Below are 14,486 nucleotides of genomic sequence, written 5' to 3'. Positions count from 1 at the left end.
TGCACTGTCAAGTGGTAAATTGGTAGGATAGGATGCCATATGCTTGTTTATCTTGTGCATTGGGAAGAAAGCAGTGCTATGATTGCTTGTGATTGATTGTGCTGTCAAAAGACAGTCAATACTAGGAGTATTTCTGTTAGCAAGCTGTTTTTTTTTCTTTCCTTTCTATTGTATGCATAGGACTCAACTCAACCTAGGAATAAGCTATTTGATTAGGACACCAGGTGGAATCTAAGCCTTAGCTTAGCCACAATTCCTTTCTTCAGTTACATTCCTTTATTCACTGCTTTATTTCACTGCTTAAGTTACATTCCTTTACTGTTTTGCTTAGTTCTTGCATTTTGAAGCCTATTGTGCACTGAAGTCAGTGCACAAACTCACCTCTGCCCTTGGCTTCCAAGCCTTGGTTCTTGCCTGTTTTCCTTGCTGCTTTGGTTCTTCACTTCTGCCACTTTGTATGCCATATTGTTTTGCCTTGCATTGTCACCATTGTTAGCTTAGGTTTCTCTTATAGTGCTCCCACTCCCTGTGGACTTTCCCCTGCTTTCCTCTTATATTATAAACTTGGCCTTGTATACTTGCAAGTTCTGTGTGTCTTTGCCTGTCACACCACCAAACCGCGCCAAGGCATGCCATGCCACATGTGCCAATGGCATGCCAACCACCATGCCGGCCTTCCCTATGCAGCTACCAAAACGAAGGCGTGCGACGATCAACGACCACCCTTCAATCCTAGATGCAAATCCTAGCCGTCCAAGGTCGCCAAACAACGCATGGTAACCTTTTGCCCAAAACCCTAGTTTTGGCCACGCCAAACCGCGCCAAGGCATGCCATGCCACATGTTCCAATGGCATGCCAACCACCTTGCCGCGCCATACCATGCCGTCCTTCCCTATGTGGCTACCAAAACGAAGGCGTGTGACGATCAACGACCACCCTTCAATCCTAGATGCAAATCCTAGCCGTCCAAGGTTTCCAAACAACGCATGGTAACCTTTTTCCCAAAACCCCAGTTTTGGCCATGCCAAACCGCGCCAAGGCATGCCATGCCACATGTGCCAATGACATGCCAACCACCTTGCCACGCCATACCATGCCGGCCTTCCCTATGAGGCTACCAAAACGAAGGCGTGCGACGATCAACGACCACCTTTCCATCTTAGATACAAATCTTAGCCGTCCAAGGTCGCCAACCAACACTTGGTAACCTTTGACCCGACGCCAAAACCCTAGTTTTGACCACGCCCAAACCGCGCCAAGGCATGCCGGCCATGTAATATGTGCCAATGACATGCCAGCCACATGTGCCAATGGCATGCCAGCCACCTTGCCGCGCCATACCATGTCGTCCTTCCCTATGCGGCTACCAAAACGAAGGCGTGCGACGATCAACGACCACCCTACAATACTAGATGCAAATCCTAGACGTCTAAGGTCGCCAAACAACGTATGGTAACCTTTGGCCCAAAACCCTAGTTTTGGCCACGCCAAACCGCGCCAAGGCATGCCATGCCACATGTGCCAATGGCATGCCAACCACCTTGCCGCGCCATACCATTCCGGCCTTCCCTATGCGACTACCAAAACGAAGGACTGCAACAATCAACGACCACTCTTTCATCTAAGGTGCAGATCTTAGCCGTCCAAGGTTACCAGCTAACGCATGGCAACCTTTGGCCCTAGTTTGGTCACGCCTAAACAAAGCCGTAGTCCTAACTTTTGGCCGCGCCTAAAGTAGTCCATATTAAAGCCATATTGATCATGCTTTCATGTCACTGGATACCAGACGAAGGGTTGCAATAATTAACGGCTACCTTTCTTCTTAAGATGCAAAATCTCGACCGTCGAAGGTCAACACCGAGCCGTAAAGTCTCCCAAGCTCAACTTGCCAGACAACAACAACGTGCTACATGTTTTCCATGAAAACACTCGAGACATCAACGCATGTCACAAACTGGGGGATGCTCACTGGATATTGGTTTGGCGGTTTACAGCGTGCGGCGACACTACGCCCGTTATAAGAAAGTGTCATAAGGATGAGGCGGTTAGTAAATACAGGGAATAATGGTGAAACGCTTTCTTTTATGGAACATAAATTCCAGGAGTTACCGGTTACCACCTCCTCCCATTTACTCACCCGTTTTCCATTTCTTAATGAGACCAGAGTACGTTTCACTTTGACTTGTATAAATAGGCATTACATATTTCCACTGAACAACAAGTTCAGGTCAGGAGGATACAACACTCAGAAAATATTTGTTAGATTTCCATCTGTTAGCTTCCCACTTTCTGATACAAGTCGTGAAACAACTACTCTCCTAGAATCAACTATTCTGGTCTCAACACTCTCTTCGCTTCCCTCCCCAAAACCAACCCTTCTCCTTCACTTTGTGACCGAAGCAAGTCTGGAACGGTCATTTCTTGGTTTAGGCCGGATTTGTACAGATTGATCTCTCGAATCTAAAGTACTCCCTTGCAGTACATTGTGTAGGGTTTAAACTCGTTTCTCATCCACACACCCGAAGTTACCAAAATCAGCAGAAACTGTTTTCACCCTCAAACACCTGGCTATTTTTAAATTCTCTTATATTTAAACAATATCAAATTTTATGTGTCTTTTTCACCGAGGAATTGTCATTATTGGGTTAATTTTGACCAATTTTGTGTAATTATTAAATCAAACTTTGATTTTTCGAGTTGGAAATCTACCTTTTACGTGGTATCAAAACAACCTGTTAAAAAATTCTAAATGATTCTAAGTAGACAAGTGACTTAAGGGTAATTTGGAACAATTTAGACGTGAGTACGATACATCTAAGAATCAAAGCGTAGGTTGGAGACCGGAACAATCCCTTGACACAACAGAACGATTTTTCTGAAGAAAAGTTAACATGAATCCAGATTATCATTTGAGATTGCCAAAATTTGCATGATCCTGGTTATTGACTAACTTTTTAGAAAGAAGTCCTAAATAAATCTGGTAAGGAGGAGTTCGGATACCTCATGAAACTAAATTTTTCAAGGGGAATATGTCCTAAGTCATGGACGGAGCTAAGGATGAGCATTTGGCCCATAATCCGCGGATTTAACCGGGACCAACAGCTTTTTTGCGAATGGATGTCCAAACTGTTCGCTAATGGGTTGCATGCGGATGGAATTTTTGGAATCCAACAGATTACGGATTGGGTCCGGATGTAACCTTGAAAATGCGTTGGACATCCATAACCGTCAGATTAAAGATATTTATATAGTTTTTAGAAAATATATAGATAGTTTAGGAATTCTTAAGGTGTTTGTTTGGAGTGTTATTCATGGCGCTTTTATATTTATATACATATATAGGTTCTATAAGAAATAGTCTATGTTGGTTTTATTTTTCATTATGAATTTTAGTTAAAACAAAAACATTGGATTATCCGTATCCAATCCGTTCATCCGTGCATCCATTGGATATAAATCCGTTGGATGTTGGATTGGATGCGGATGCCAAATTAAAAATCCGCAATTGATTGGATTGGATGCGGATGAGGTAAAAATCGGCCCATACCGACCCATGCTCACCCCTAAACGAAGCCAACATAGTTTTACGTTGGCTTCCAAAATGTCCACTAGGCTTACGGTTTTGCAAGCCCAAACAAATAAACCCCTTGAACCACAGGTAATTAAACTTGCCATGAACGCAATTTTGAGTTTCTCATTCGCATACTATCACAAACAAAATGACAAGAATACTCATACTTCTGTTTTTAAAAATGTGAAAGTATCTTTTTTTCAAAAGCCGAGGGAGTAATGTACTATTAACATGAACTTCGCTTAAGCTTGAATTTTCGCCATGAAAGCATGAACTTGAATTACTTAGAGCAAATTCTAAGATAGTGTCACTCTTTCAAATGAAAGAGTGCACTACCAATTTGAGCAGATTAGAGGCTGCTATGGATAGATTTTACCCCACTTTTCCGTCAAACACGTTCATGCACTCGTTCAGATGAACGAGTGGTTGGGAGTGTAACACTAGACGGGGGACTGTCTCCCGTGTAGCAAAAAATTTTGCACCAAACAGGGGACAGTCCCCCGTTTTAGAAGTTTTTTAGTTCCAAATGGGAGACAGTCCTCTGTTTGGAAGATTCTTTTTTTTTTTCTGGACGGGGGACAGTCCCCCGTCTGATCAAAAATTCCAAATTTTTTTACTGCACAGGAGACTGTCTCCCGTGTAGTGTCGTTTTTTGTATTTGTCCATAATGGTTCTCTCGTTCGTTTGATTGAGTGGTCGCTCATTTGAGCGAGTTAGTCTCCATTTAGAGACTACCCCTTAGAGCGCCGAACATATTAGCTAAATAAGGTTCTAAGTTCTAACACAATTTTGACGTGTAATTAGATGTATATATATATATATATATATATTTGTTAGGCTTTCTATTTTTGGTGTATTTTTTTCTTACTCCCCTTCTCTCAAGATCCTGGCTCCGCCCGCTATGAAGTAATTTTACATCTACACTAATAATCCTCCTTAATTTGTAGATGTCTATTTGGAATTTTAGAAAGAAAAAGTAGAAACCACAGGTATAAGAAAAGAAAATTAGAAACGGAAGAAAACCAAAACCCGACAAAGCGAGTCACATCCAATGGATCTTTTAATTAATACAGTATTATTAGCAAATTAATCAAAGCTTATTGATGCAGAAGCATTTAATTTGCTTTTCTGTAGCATAGTTCAATCTTTCCACTTCCATGGACGGCCACGGCACTACACCGTACCGTTGGTGTCTTACACATCCAATAGCCTATTTGGCATGCAGTTCCTGCTCACCAGAATCATCACCATCACCAGCAGCACGAGGACCACCAGGTCTACGACGTCGAACACGGTCGACATTGATAACACTTCCTGCAGCTGCATCAACAGTGGTACCACTTCCTGTAGCCGCATCCACAGTGGTAGCACTTCCCGGTGAAAGAGAAGGAGGTTTTATTTTGGCTTCTGATGAACGAATGCTTATCAGGCATACTAATACAATGAAAAGAACACTTACAACTCTGTAATTAGCCATGATCAGTTATATGATTTGGTTCTTTTTATTGATAGAGCAATTGTGAGAATGTTAGAGAAGAAAATATAGGTACTCATAATACCTTTTGTTCGGGTTCCATTGTGCGCTACATACCATGAGTTGGTATGTTTTAACTTTAAGTTTAGCCGCCTCACTAGATGAGTATAAAATAACATAAAGTAAAATTAGCCGCCTCATTACAATAATCATGACCAAGTTCTCAGTTCTCTAATCATGTGCTGCCGATTCTGTACTACCAACTACAAAAGCTAGAACTAAAAAAACATTATCTTAGTACCTTTATGGGCTTTTATCCATATGCATATCTCTGGAGACTGGAGTTGGGAGTGATAAATAAACTGGCGGGAGTGCTTGGCCACTTACCAACTCTAGTGGGGATCAGAACTTATGACTACGGGCGTTAAATATATGAATTTTCGACCAAAGAAGTTAAGAAAACAATAGCCAATCACAAGATAATAGAAATCTTTTCTTACTTGACATTTTTGAATTATTTTACTTAAGGCAGAAAAGATTTTCCGCTTTTCATTGGGTGTTCATTTGATTAGTGTCCAACTTTTATTACCATATCAGAGCTTTATTACAAGTTTACAACGGTCTTCCTTTAAAATCTTTTATTACATTCAGCCACAGCAAACATAAACTTAAAGGTCTTCAAGGCTCTGCATAGAAATGCTAGCACAATACTAGATGTAATCCTAGGAAATCCTTAGAGCTTTGCCACTATAGAGGCTGACGAGTTGGACCTTACTGGTACGTAGGATTAGATCTTCCCATTCATCATCATCCACCTTTGAGAAGTACTGGTCCACCAGTTCATCGGAAACGAGCTCTAACCTTTGGAGTATGGTCTTTACGCACCAAGTTATCCCGGCAACCCTGCATTGAGAGTGTTTTGCTTAGATATAACTTTTTGCAAGAATCCGATACTAACTAATTACAATTAATTAAAATATTGTTTAGAGACCTCGAACGAATCTTGGCCAACATGGAAACCACGGCTTGCAATTCTGTATTCTTGGGCGAGGCACTGACGGAGACCTTGTAGTCTCCCTCCTCTGATCTGTAGATCAAAACTGCTGTGTTAGGGCATGACGTCACAGGTTAAAAGGATATCTCCATAAGAGAATGACAAACAAAAGAAAAAATATAGCAGTTTTTACCAATTTTAGAAAAACTTTAAGAATAAGCGGTGATGCTTTTTTCATTAAGTGAAGAGCTTCAGAAATCCAAGCATCTCCTTCTTTCACAGACTCAGTCTCCTAAAATACACAATTGAAACAAATAAACCGAGTCAAATAATAAGACAAGTCATCATATAACTAGTCAACGGGATCTTTAGACCAAACACAAAGGGTGAACAAATGTTAGACCAAACCCAACCTGAGTACCAAACACCAAATATCCCAACCATAAAATAGTGTAGATCAACAAAAAAAAAAGAATCATAAAATAGTAGAAGAAATACTTACAAGGCTCAAGAACTTCGGAAATAATCTCAAAAATATTAACAACAAGTAAGAGAATGAGTTGTTTCAATGACGCAGTATATATTATATGTTTCAAACTTACAAGGGCTGAGATAACGTCGTCGACTGTCCTTTGTGAAAAGCATCTGTAAATGATGTCTTGCCTGCAGGTAAAATTCTGATACTTGAATCTCCACATTTATTTATTTTTGATGCATGAATCTTCACATATTGCAGGGGAACTTATAGATTGAATAGGTAAATACAAACTCATATTAGATTAGACTTACCTATGATAAGCACTCTTCTGTTTTAAAGGAGGTTGCTCTGAAAACTGGTCAATAACTTCCGAGATTACAACTGGATCACCTGTGTTCAGCTTACTTAGTGCTTCTTCTAGCAAATTTAGTTTCTTCTCGCAGATGGTAAGCAGGTTCAAATTTCATAAGTATCAGATTAGAAGTTTGATGCTTAAATAATAAGTTAGGTATATCGTTAGCTGATGATAGATGAGGATCATACAATATAAAGTGAGTTGCAAGGCCACATGCAAGCATTTCAGCTCCATCCAACCTTGCACCAGTAAGACCGAGGTATTCTCCTGGTGAAAGATACTTGTTAATTAACGCAAATGCGATTTTTATAGCTAAAACAGCAATTTGTACAAATTTTAATCATATCCCATCGCGAATGGAAAAACAATGAAGTTTAGTTCTCTATACCAAAGAAGCCAGGGAGTCTAGATAGAAAAAAAGAAGACCCTACATCTGGGACCATTCCAATTCCAGCTTCTGGCATTGCAAAAACCTGGAGAAAAATAACCGCACATGAAATGAAATGTTCTCGTCTATGGGAGAGAAATTCATACGTACTAACTATTCTGAGTATACTCAGTAAGCCTTCTAGTTTACAATTCAATAATATACCGTTTTCTCGGTCACCACGCGAAATCTACCATGAATGGAAATTCCACATCCAGCTCCCATAACCATTCCATTGAGGATCGAAACCTTTTGTTTGTTAATTTAACAAGATGTATGAAAAAAACCAATCAAATTAACTGAACGTAGAGTTATAGGATAAGTTCATAAAATACTGTGTACAAATGAGTTATATACCTGGGGTTTATTGAATGTCGCAACTCTGTAAACTAAGGTGTACAAGTTCCACAAGAATATTGCACCTAATTTCCAATCTGGTAGATGAAATGTGAATTTCAAAAAGAGCCATTACTTCGAGTTAGTGAGTACACTAAGTAAAAAAATGAGAGAACGACCACAACCTAAAATTGAACCATTACCTCCAGTGCTATCCAGGACCGTTTGTCTGACATCCCCACCCACACAAAAAGCTTTTCCTATACCCTGAAACCATTTAATTTAGTACAAATTGAAAAGGTCACAAGTCCTGGTGATCAAGGATAGTTACGAATTGGGTTAACATACCAAACTCAAAGCTAGAGAAAACTTTGTATAACAATAGAGAAATCCATCAAGCAAACTTTGGTAAATACGTAAGAAGGTACCAGAGAATAAATAGCAATACGACAATTAATTGGTATGATATTGTACGTACCCTCAGAGTCACAAACTTGACTTTGGGATCCTTCTCGCAAGCTATGAAAATTTTATGTAGTCGAGATACCTAACAATCCAGCAAAGTGAGCAATATATATAAATGTAAAAATATATGTGCTTCCCTCCAGCGAAGATGATTTGTTCCGCTATTCATTCAAATTTGATTAATTTTTATTTCATAACGAAGGTCTAAGGGTGGTTTTATTGAATTTGTTCCATGGTGCATGACTCAAGCAAGAACAAGCATGTGTGCATCCAAAGGGTTTACTACAGTACAGTATAAACTAACCAAAGGATAGATTAATTCAAATTACAAATCAAACTATCATTCTATCAAAGAACAAAGAACAAACTCCGAATGTTTCAAATTCAAACGACAAAAAATGACATAACTTTCCATAAATTTAACTTGTATAATAAGATAATCATAATAATCATAATGGGAACTCCATGATACTTAGACGTTGAATATAAACTTCGAAGTTCAATTAAAACATAACATTTACCATTAGAGATGACAAGGCATTTAACTTGTGAGGCCTATTTAGGATTACTGTTCTCGCATGCAAATTCTCTTCGACCTGAATCTGTGAAGGAATAAAAGAATTGTGAATCAACTAACATACTGCTATTAGAGAATAATCAAGTGCGCTGTATATTTTATATTCTGTAGTACTATGTCTAATGAAGAAGGAGTAAGTAGTTAAATTACATGGTCAACTAAGGCACCGTGAATTTCCATATATCCTAAATTTGCTTCGTGTATTTCCCCTGCTTTCTATATATCGAAACTTTGGAGTTACTTTAGTTGGTGAGATCAGTGTTTGTCTGATTTTCATCTTCCATTCTTCCTCTCCTTATATAGGAGTTGCAAAAGCACTAAATCATATGAACACTAAACATTATTAACATATAAAATACTGTATAATTATAGTAGGATATTTTTTACTATGTAAGTATAAAATAATAAAGGGGATGACGAGTGCTATTTTGTTAAACTAATACCTTCCAACGGGAGATAGGAGTAAACGGAGAAACTAAAAATTGCGAATAAGTACTATACACGGTCAAATATATGGATACTTAGTTCTGTCCGTGCCTATGAAAATATATCCGATGATGATGATTATAAATTTCCCGGAACCAATGTTCTCTCAGTTTAATAGTCTTTCAGCCTTAGAGTGAGATAGCAAAGAAGAAACTTTTTTTTTTCTTCTTTTTTTGTTCTTTCTGCTGAAATTTTAGTTTAGATGTTAAATTGTGCAATGTTTTGGTATTTTTTGTTGAAAAATTCGAATGATAGCTAGATAAAAAGACTAAATTGTTTGGATCCCAGAAGCAGAAGTCAATTTTATAAGTTAGAAGTAAAAACATTTTGCTTCACAAAAATTTACTCCCTTCATGCCATTTTAATTGCATAAATTGGTTATTGCACACATATTGGGGAAATTATGACTACTTAAAAAAAAATTAACACACATCCTCATGCGCATGTTTTAACAAGTTTAATATTGTGAGTGATTATGAACGGACTGTGTAGATGAACCACACCCAAACCGTCCAGATACATTAAACGTGGGTCCCGCCTCCTATTGGAAAATAGGGGATCCTGCTTTTACTTTTGATATGTCTGGACGGTTTTGGTGTGATTTATCCACACAATTTGTTTAGAATTTTTATGTCTTTTATACTCGGGAGAAAGGACGTAGTAAAGAATTTGTTTATGAATAAATATAGTTGCAAAGCATATCTGCGAACTTGAAACTACATAACTCTTAAAGTTAGTGGTGAGTTTTAGGCATGAATAGATTAGGAAACTTTAGAAAAAAAATTAGAAGTGTTTTTACTTCTCCAAAAGCAGAAGTTAATTTCACAAGTCAGAAATAAAAATAAAAATAGATAACTTCATAAAAAGATAATATTTTTTTTAGAAGCCTCGCGTTTTTAGGGGCCACCCGAAAGGATTTAGGGGCCATCAATTTATACCCAGCCAAAGACTCTAGTTAAGGGGTACCCTATATGATATTAAAGTTACATAAATGCCCTTCTGGTAAAACTGTATAAAAGCCAAATCAAAAAAAATTCTACTCATTTCAACTCTTCTTCTTCCAGTTTCATATTATCTTCCGATTGTGGAAGAAAAAAAAACTTTCCCTGATTCTTGTGTTCAACCGAAACATCGCCGCGAATCGTAAAATCAAAACATCGTCGATTCGTTTATAAAACAATGGATAAGGGAAATGAAACCCACAGACCTAGAACCAAAAACGTTGCTCGGGGTATCGATCCAAAGATTGGGATTTTAGCAAGAAATAAAGAAATTGTTGCTTCAAATGAAGAAGAACGCGAAGAAGAAGTACCCGTCGATGTAGTCGGTGGTGGCGATTCCGATAGTCAAACACTTCGTCAACTTCAACTGGCCCCAATTAGGTAAGAATCTATCATTTTTGGGGTTTATTTCGCTTTAATTCGACGAATCGAGAAAAACAAATTCTAGGGTTTTCGGTTATTTATCCAGATTCGGGAGATATTCATGCTTATTTACTTCCGAATATAGTCGTGTTCTTCATTTCTCAAGAACATCGACAGTATTCGGGAGAAATATTTGATGGTTATCGGCTGAATATTGTTGGCCGTATCTTCCTAGATACAAACTGGTAATAATCGGTAGTTTAATGAATTTTTTGGCTCCCGAATATATTTAAGTAGACACACAGTATTAGGAAGTACACTCACTACCGAATATATATATATTGAAAAAATCTCAAAATTTCTGATATAGAAAAAATCCCATTTTGGGGCTAGTATTTATTCAGAAGACAATATAATGTTTTATACCTCCGATTGTGTAGGATAAAATTTTAGAGTTTCTGAACTCCAGTTGATGAATATTCCGTTGTAAACATGTTTAAATATATTCCGATTGTTTTTCATTCGGGAAAAATATGTGTCTTCTTACTTCCGAATTTGTTCATTCGGGTTATAGTTATGTACTTTGTCTTCCGATTGTGTAGGATGAAAAATTTAGAGCTTGTGAACTCCAATTGATGCATATTCGGTTGTAAATATGTTTAGTTAGCTTTCGATTGTTTTGTATTCGGGAACAATATGTGTCTTCTTACGTCCGAATGTGTACATTCGGGTTATATTTCCATACTTTGTCTTCCGATTGTATAGTTTGTAAATATTGTTCCTTTCATTGTTGTTTAGACAAAGTCGAGAAAGGAGAAAGAAAGTGACAGCTAGTGCTAGGAGGGAAAGGAGTGCCAAGGATAATTCAAGTGCTCAACAAAGCTTACAAGAACAAAGCAGTCAACAAGGAGTGCAACCAAGTGCTGAACAAAGTGTAGAACAACAAGGCAGTGAACAAGGGGTGCAACCAAGTGTTGAACAAGCTGCTCAACAAAGTGCAGAACAACTGCTCCACAAGTTACACCCCACCATGAAATTGAACCAGTTGATCCAGTGCCAAGAGTAGAAGAAGAAGGACAACCAAGTGGTACCCAAAAAGCCAAAAAAGGAAAAGAAGGTGTAAAGAAGGATATTGCTAAGAAAGTATCACATCTTGTCCCTCAGCACTTGAAGAAGAAGGGTATTCCAGCAGGCACAATCCTTGGGCTACCGGCAGATGGAGGAAAATTGCTATTTGGATACAAAGACTCATGGGCCAGAGAAATATACGAAACCGAGGTAATAAAATTACTATTTTTTAATAATGTGTTGTCTATGTGTTATATCGTAATATTTGTATTAAGGATTTTTTTATGTACTTTAATAGGATCATCAAGATGCGGTCCGTCTACTCAAACCTACCGCCGCACCAACAAAAATGCTTGCGTGGCCTTTATCCGGTGAATGTGAAAGGTTCAAGTCAATTGTTGCCAACTCGGGGTTAGCTAATGCCGCCGAGAATTCATTGTTGGAACATGATCGTGTGGCCATATCGGTGTTCGTGGAGAGAATGTATCCTGAGACCGATACTTTCCATATGCCGTTTAGGGAGATGACGATTACCCCGGATAATGTTGTGCAGACTCTTAACCTTCCCGACCAAGGCACAACTATGAAGTTTAACTACACAAAGCAGTTAAGTTGGGCACAACTTTATGCTCTCACTAAAAAGTGCTTAGGTTAGGATGAAGAGACAACAACAGCAGAGTTTAGGAGGCATACAAGTTACACAACAAGATAGATCAACATTACAGCTTTGATGAATATGTTCCGAGGCACCTTGGAGAAGGAAAAGAATGGAACGTTAACTGATGAGCAAGTGAACCACGCTTCCACCGCATATCTCCTTTGTGTATTGGGATGTGTCATATCCCCAATACTTCTGGCAACCAGATCGACGCCAACCTTATACAACTTTTGGATCCTCTCCATGAAGTCGGTGACTATTCTTGGGGCACGACATGCCTAGCATTCTTGATGGAAGAGTTGAGAAAGGCTTCGAGGCTAGGAACCTGCCAAGTTGTCGGGAACGTGGCTCTATTGCAGGTTTTTTCTTTAACTCTATAACTCACTCTATAGTTATTAGGTAGACAATACGTATAATGCATATTCATAACTCCAAACTATGCATATTCAGGAACATGTTACTTAGTTTTACTTCCGATTGTTTGGAATCGGAGTTTAGTCTTGGGGAGTTACTGCCGAATATATAGGCCAAAGTATTATAGGTTACTGAACTCCAAATGACGCATATTCGGTACGAAATGATCCATCTCTTGTTCCGAATGTTGGTTATTCGGTGGCTAGGTACTTATTTTTTTTTCCGATTATATATAATCGGAAATATACTTTTGATATTAGAACCGAATATACAGGACAGAAAAACTATAGGTTACTGAACTCCAAATGACGCATATTCGTTAGGAAATGATCCATATCTATTTCCGAATGTTGGTTATTCGGTGGATAGGTACTTAGTTTTATTTCCGATTATATATAATCGGAAATAATGTTTGGAAATTACTACCGAATATACACAATCTATTTACTAAAACTTGGTTTCTTATGTATATAGGCATGGATCTATTACCACTTCCCTATCCTGAAGTTGGCCGGAGAGAACCCGGGGTGGTGCAAAGGTACTCCTAGAGGAACAAAATATATATTTGAAGACAACCGTTCTAGGACAAAAGAGCAGCAGTTGATTCGCATGAGGGAGATTTTGGACCAATTGAAGGCCTCAGACGTATGCTTTGATCCATACAAGGAAGATCGAGCCAGTGGGCATATAAATGTTCGGTCGGACTTGTCCCTTTATTTTGGACCATTGTGGCACCCCACAGGATATGTGATGTATAAACCCTCTAGGGTGATGCGAAAACACGGGTATATACAACATCAACCTGTGGAGAAAATGGGGGATTACTACAAATTGGAGTTGGAGTTGTTCTCTTCTAGTGGTGACAATCTCACGATTGTTCATACAGGCCCACCTACTGTTCTTGATAACTGGGATAAGAGGAATGACTTCATTATCAACACTGGTAGACGAACCACCCGAGGTGATGAAAATTCTCCAGACTATATGAGTTGGTATAACAACGTATCACATCCTTTGGTTATCCGTGAAATCAAATCCAACACTACTGCGGCGGGTTCAAGTTATAATTGTATCATCAAAGAAAAACCAGCTGGTTATGAGATACTGGTGCGTGTTCTTATATTTTTGTTCATTTTATATTAGTCTTATAAATCTTAGGTAATTACCGTTTGATGTTATGTCATTACGTATAAAAAACTGGTGAATAGGTTCAAGCGTGTTTCCAAATGTTAACTGCAAGCCTGAAGAGCGGAGATCCCATGCCAGCTGAGAAGATCAAAGAGGCTAGAGACCTAGTTGATAATATGGATAACGAAGATTATGCTTCCCAGTTTTGGGAGAAAGTCACGAAGAGGCATCCACCCAAGGTGGCAGTATCAAAGACGGGTAAAAGAACTCGAGCTTCATCGAGCGTTGAAGGTGCTCCAACTGAAGCTTCTCCAACTGAAGGTGCTCAAACTCGTGGTCGTGCAGGACTGGGAGGTAGTCACGATCGTAAAGTAAAGAAGAGCAGATAAATGACAATGATTTGTGATGTACATTCGGGACTTTACAAGAGCCAATATAGAAGGTTAGACAACCCATATTCGGAAGTTTGGGTAACTGAGTTGACTTCCGATTATTGCAAGTTCAAAATTTGAAAAGTATCATTTTTTCCCAAATTCTGATTTTTGGGCCATCGTACATTCGGGACTTTACAAAAAAAAATTAGCCTCCGAATATTACAAGTTCAAAACAAACCATGACATGGCTCTAGGTGGTTCCAAGGGACAATATAGAAGGTTAGAAAACCCATATTCGGAAGTTTGGGTAACTGAG

At 38.6% G+C, this 14,486-nt stretch overlaps 1 pseudogene; it reads right to left on the bottom strand.

Moving 5' to 3' along the window:
- Positions 1-5,779: 5,779 nt before the first annotated feature.
- LOC113271724 lies at positions 5,780-8,858 on the bottom strand (annotated as a pseudogene).
- Positions 8,859-14,486: the final 5,628 nt, after the last annotated feature.

The sequence above is a fragment of the Papaver somniferum genome, chromosome 1 (genome assembly GCF_003573695.1).
Source record: "Papaver somniferum cultivar HN1 chromosome 1, ASM357369v1, whole genome shotgun sequence".
NCBI classification, from domain to species: Eukaryota; Viridiplantae; Streptophyta; class Magnoliopsida; order Ranunculales; family Papaveraceae; genus Papaver; species Papaver somniferum.
This window is presented reverse-complemented; position numbering and strand designations above follow the sequence as displayed.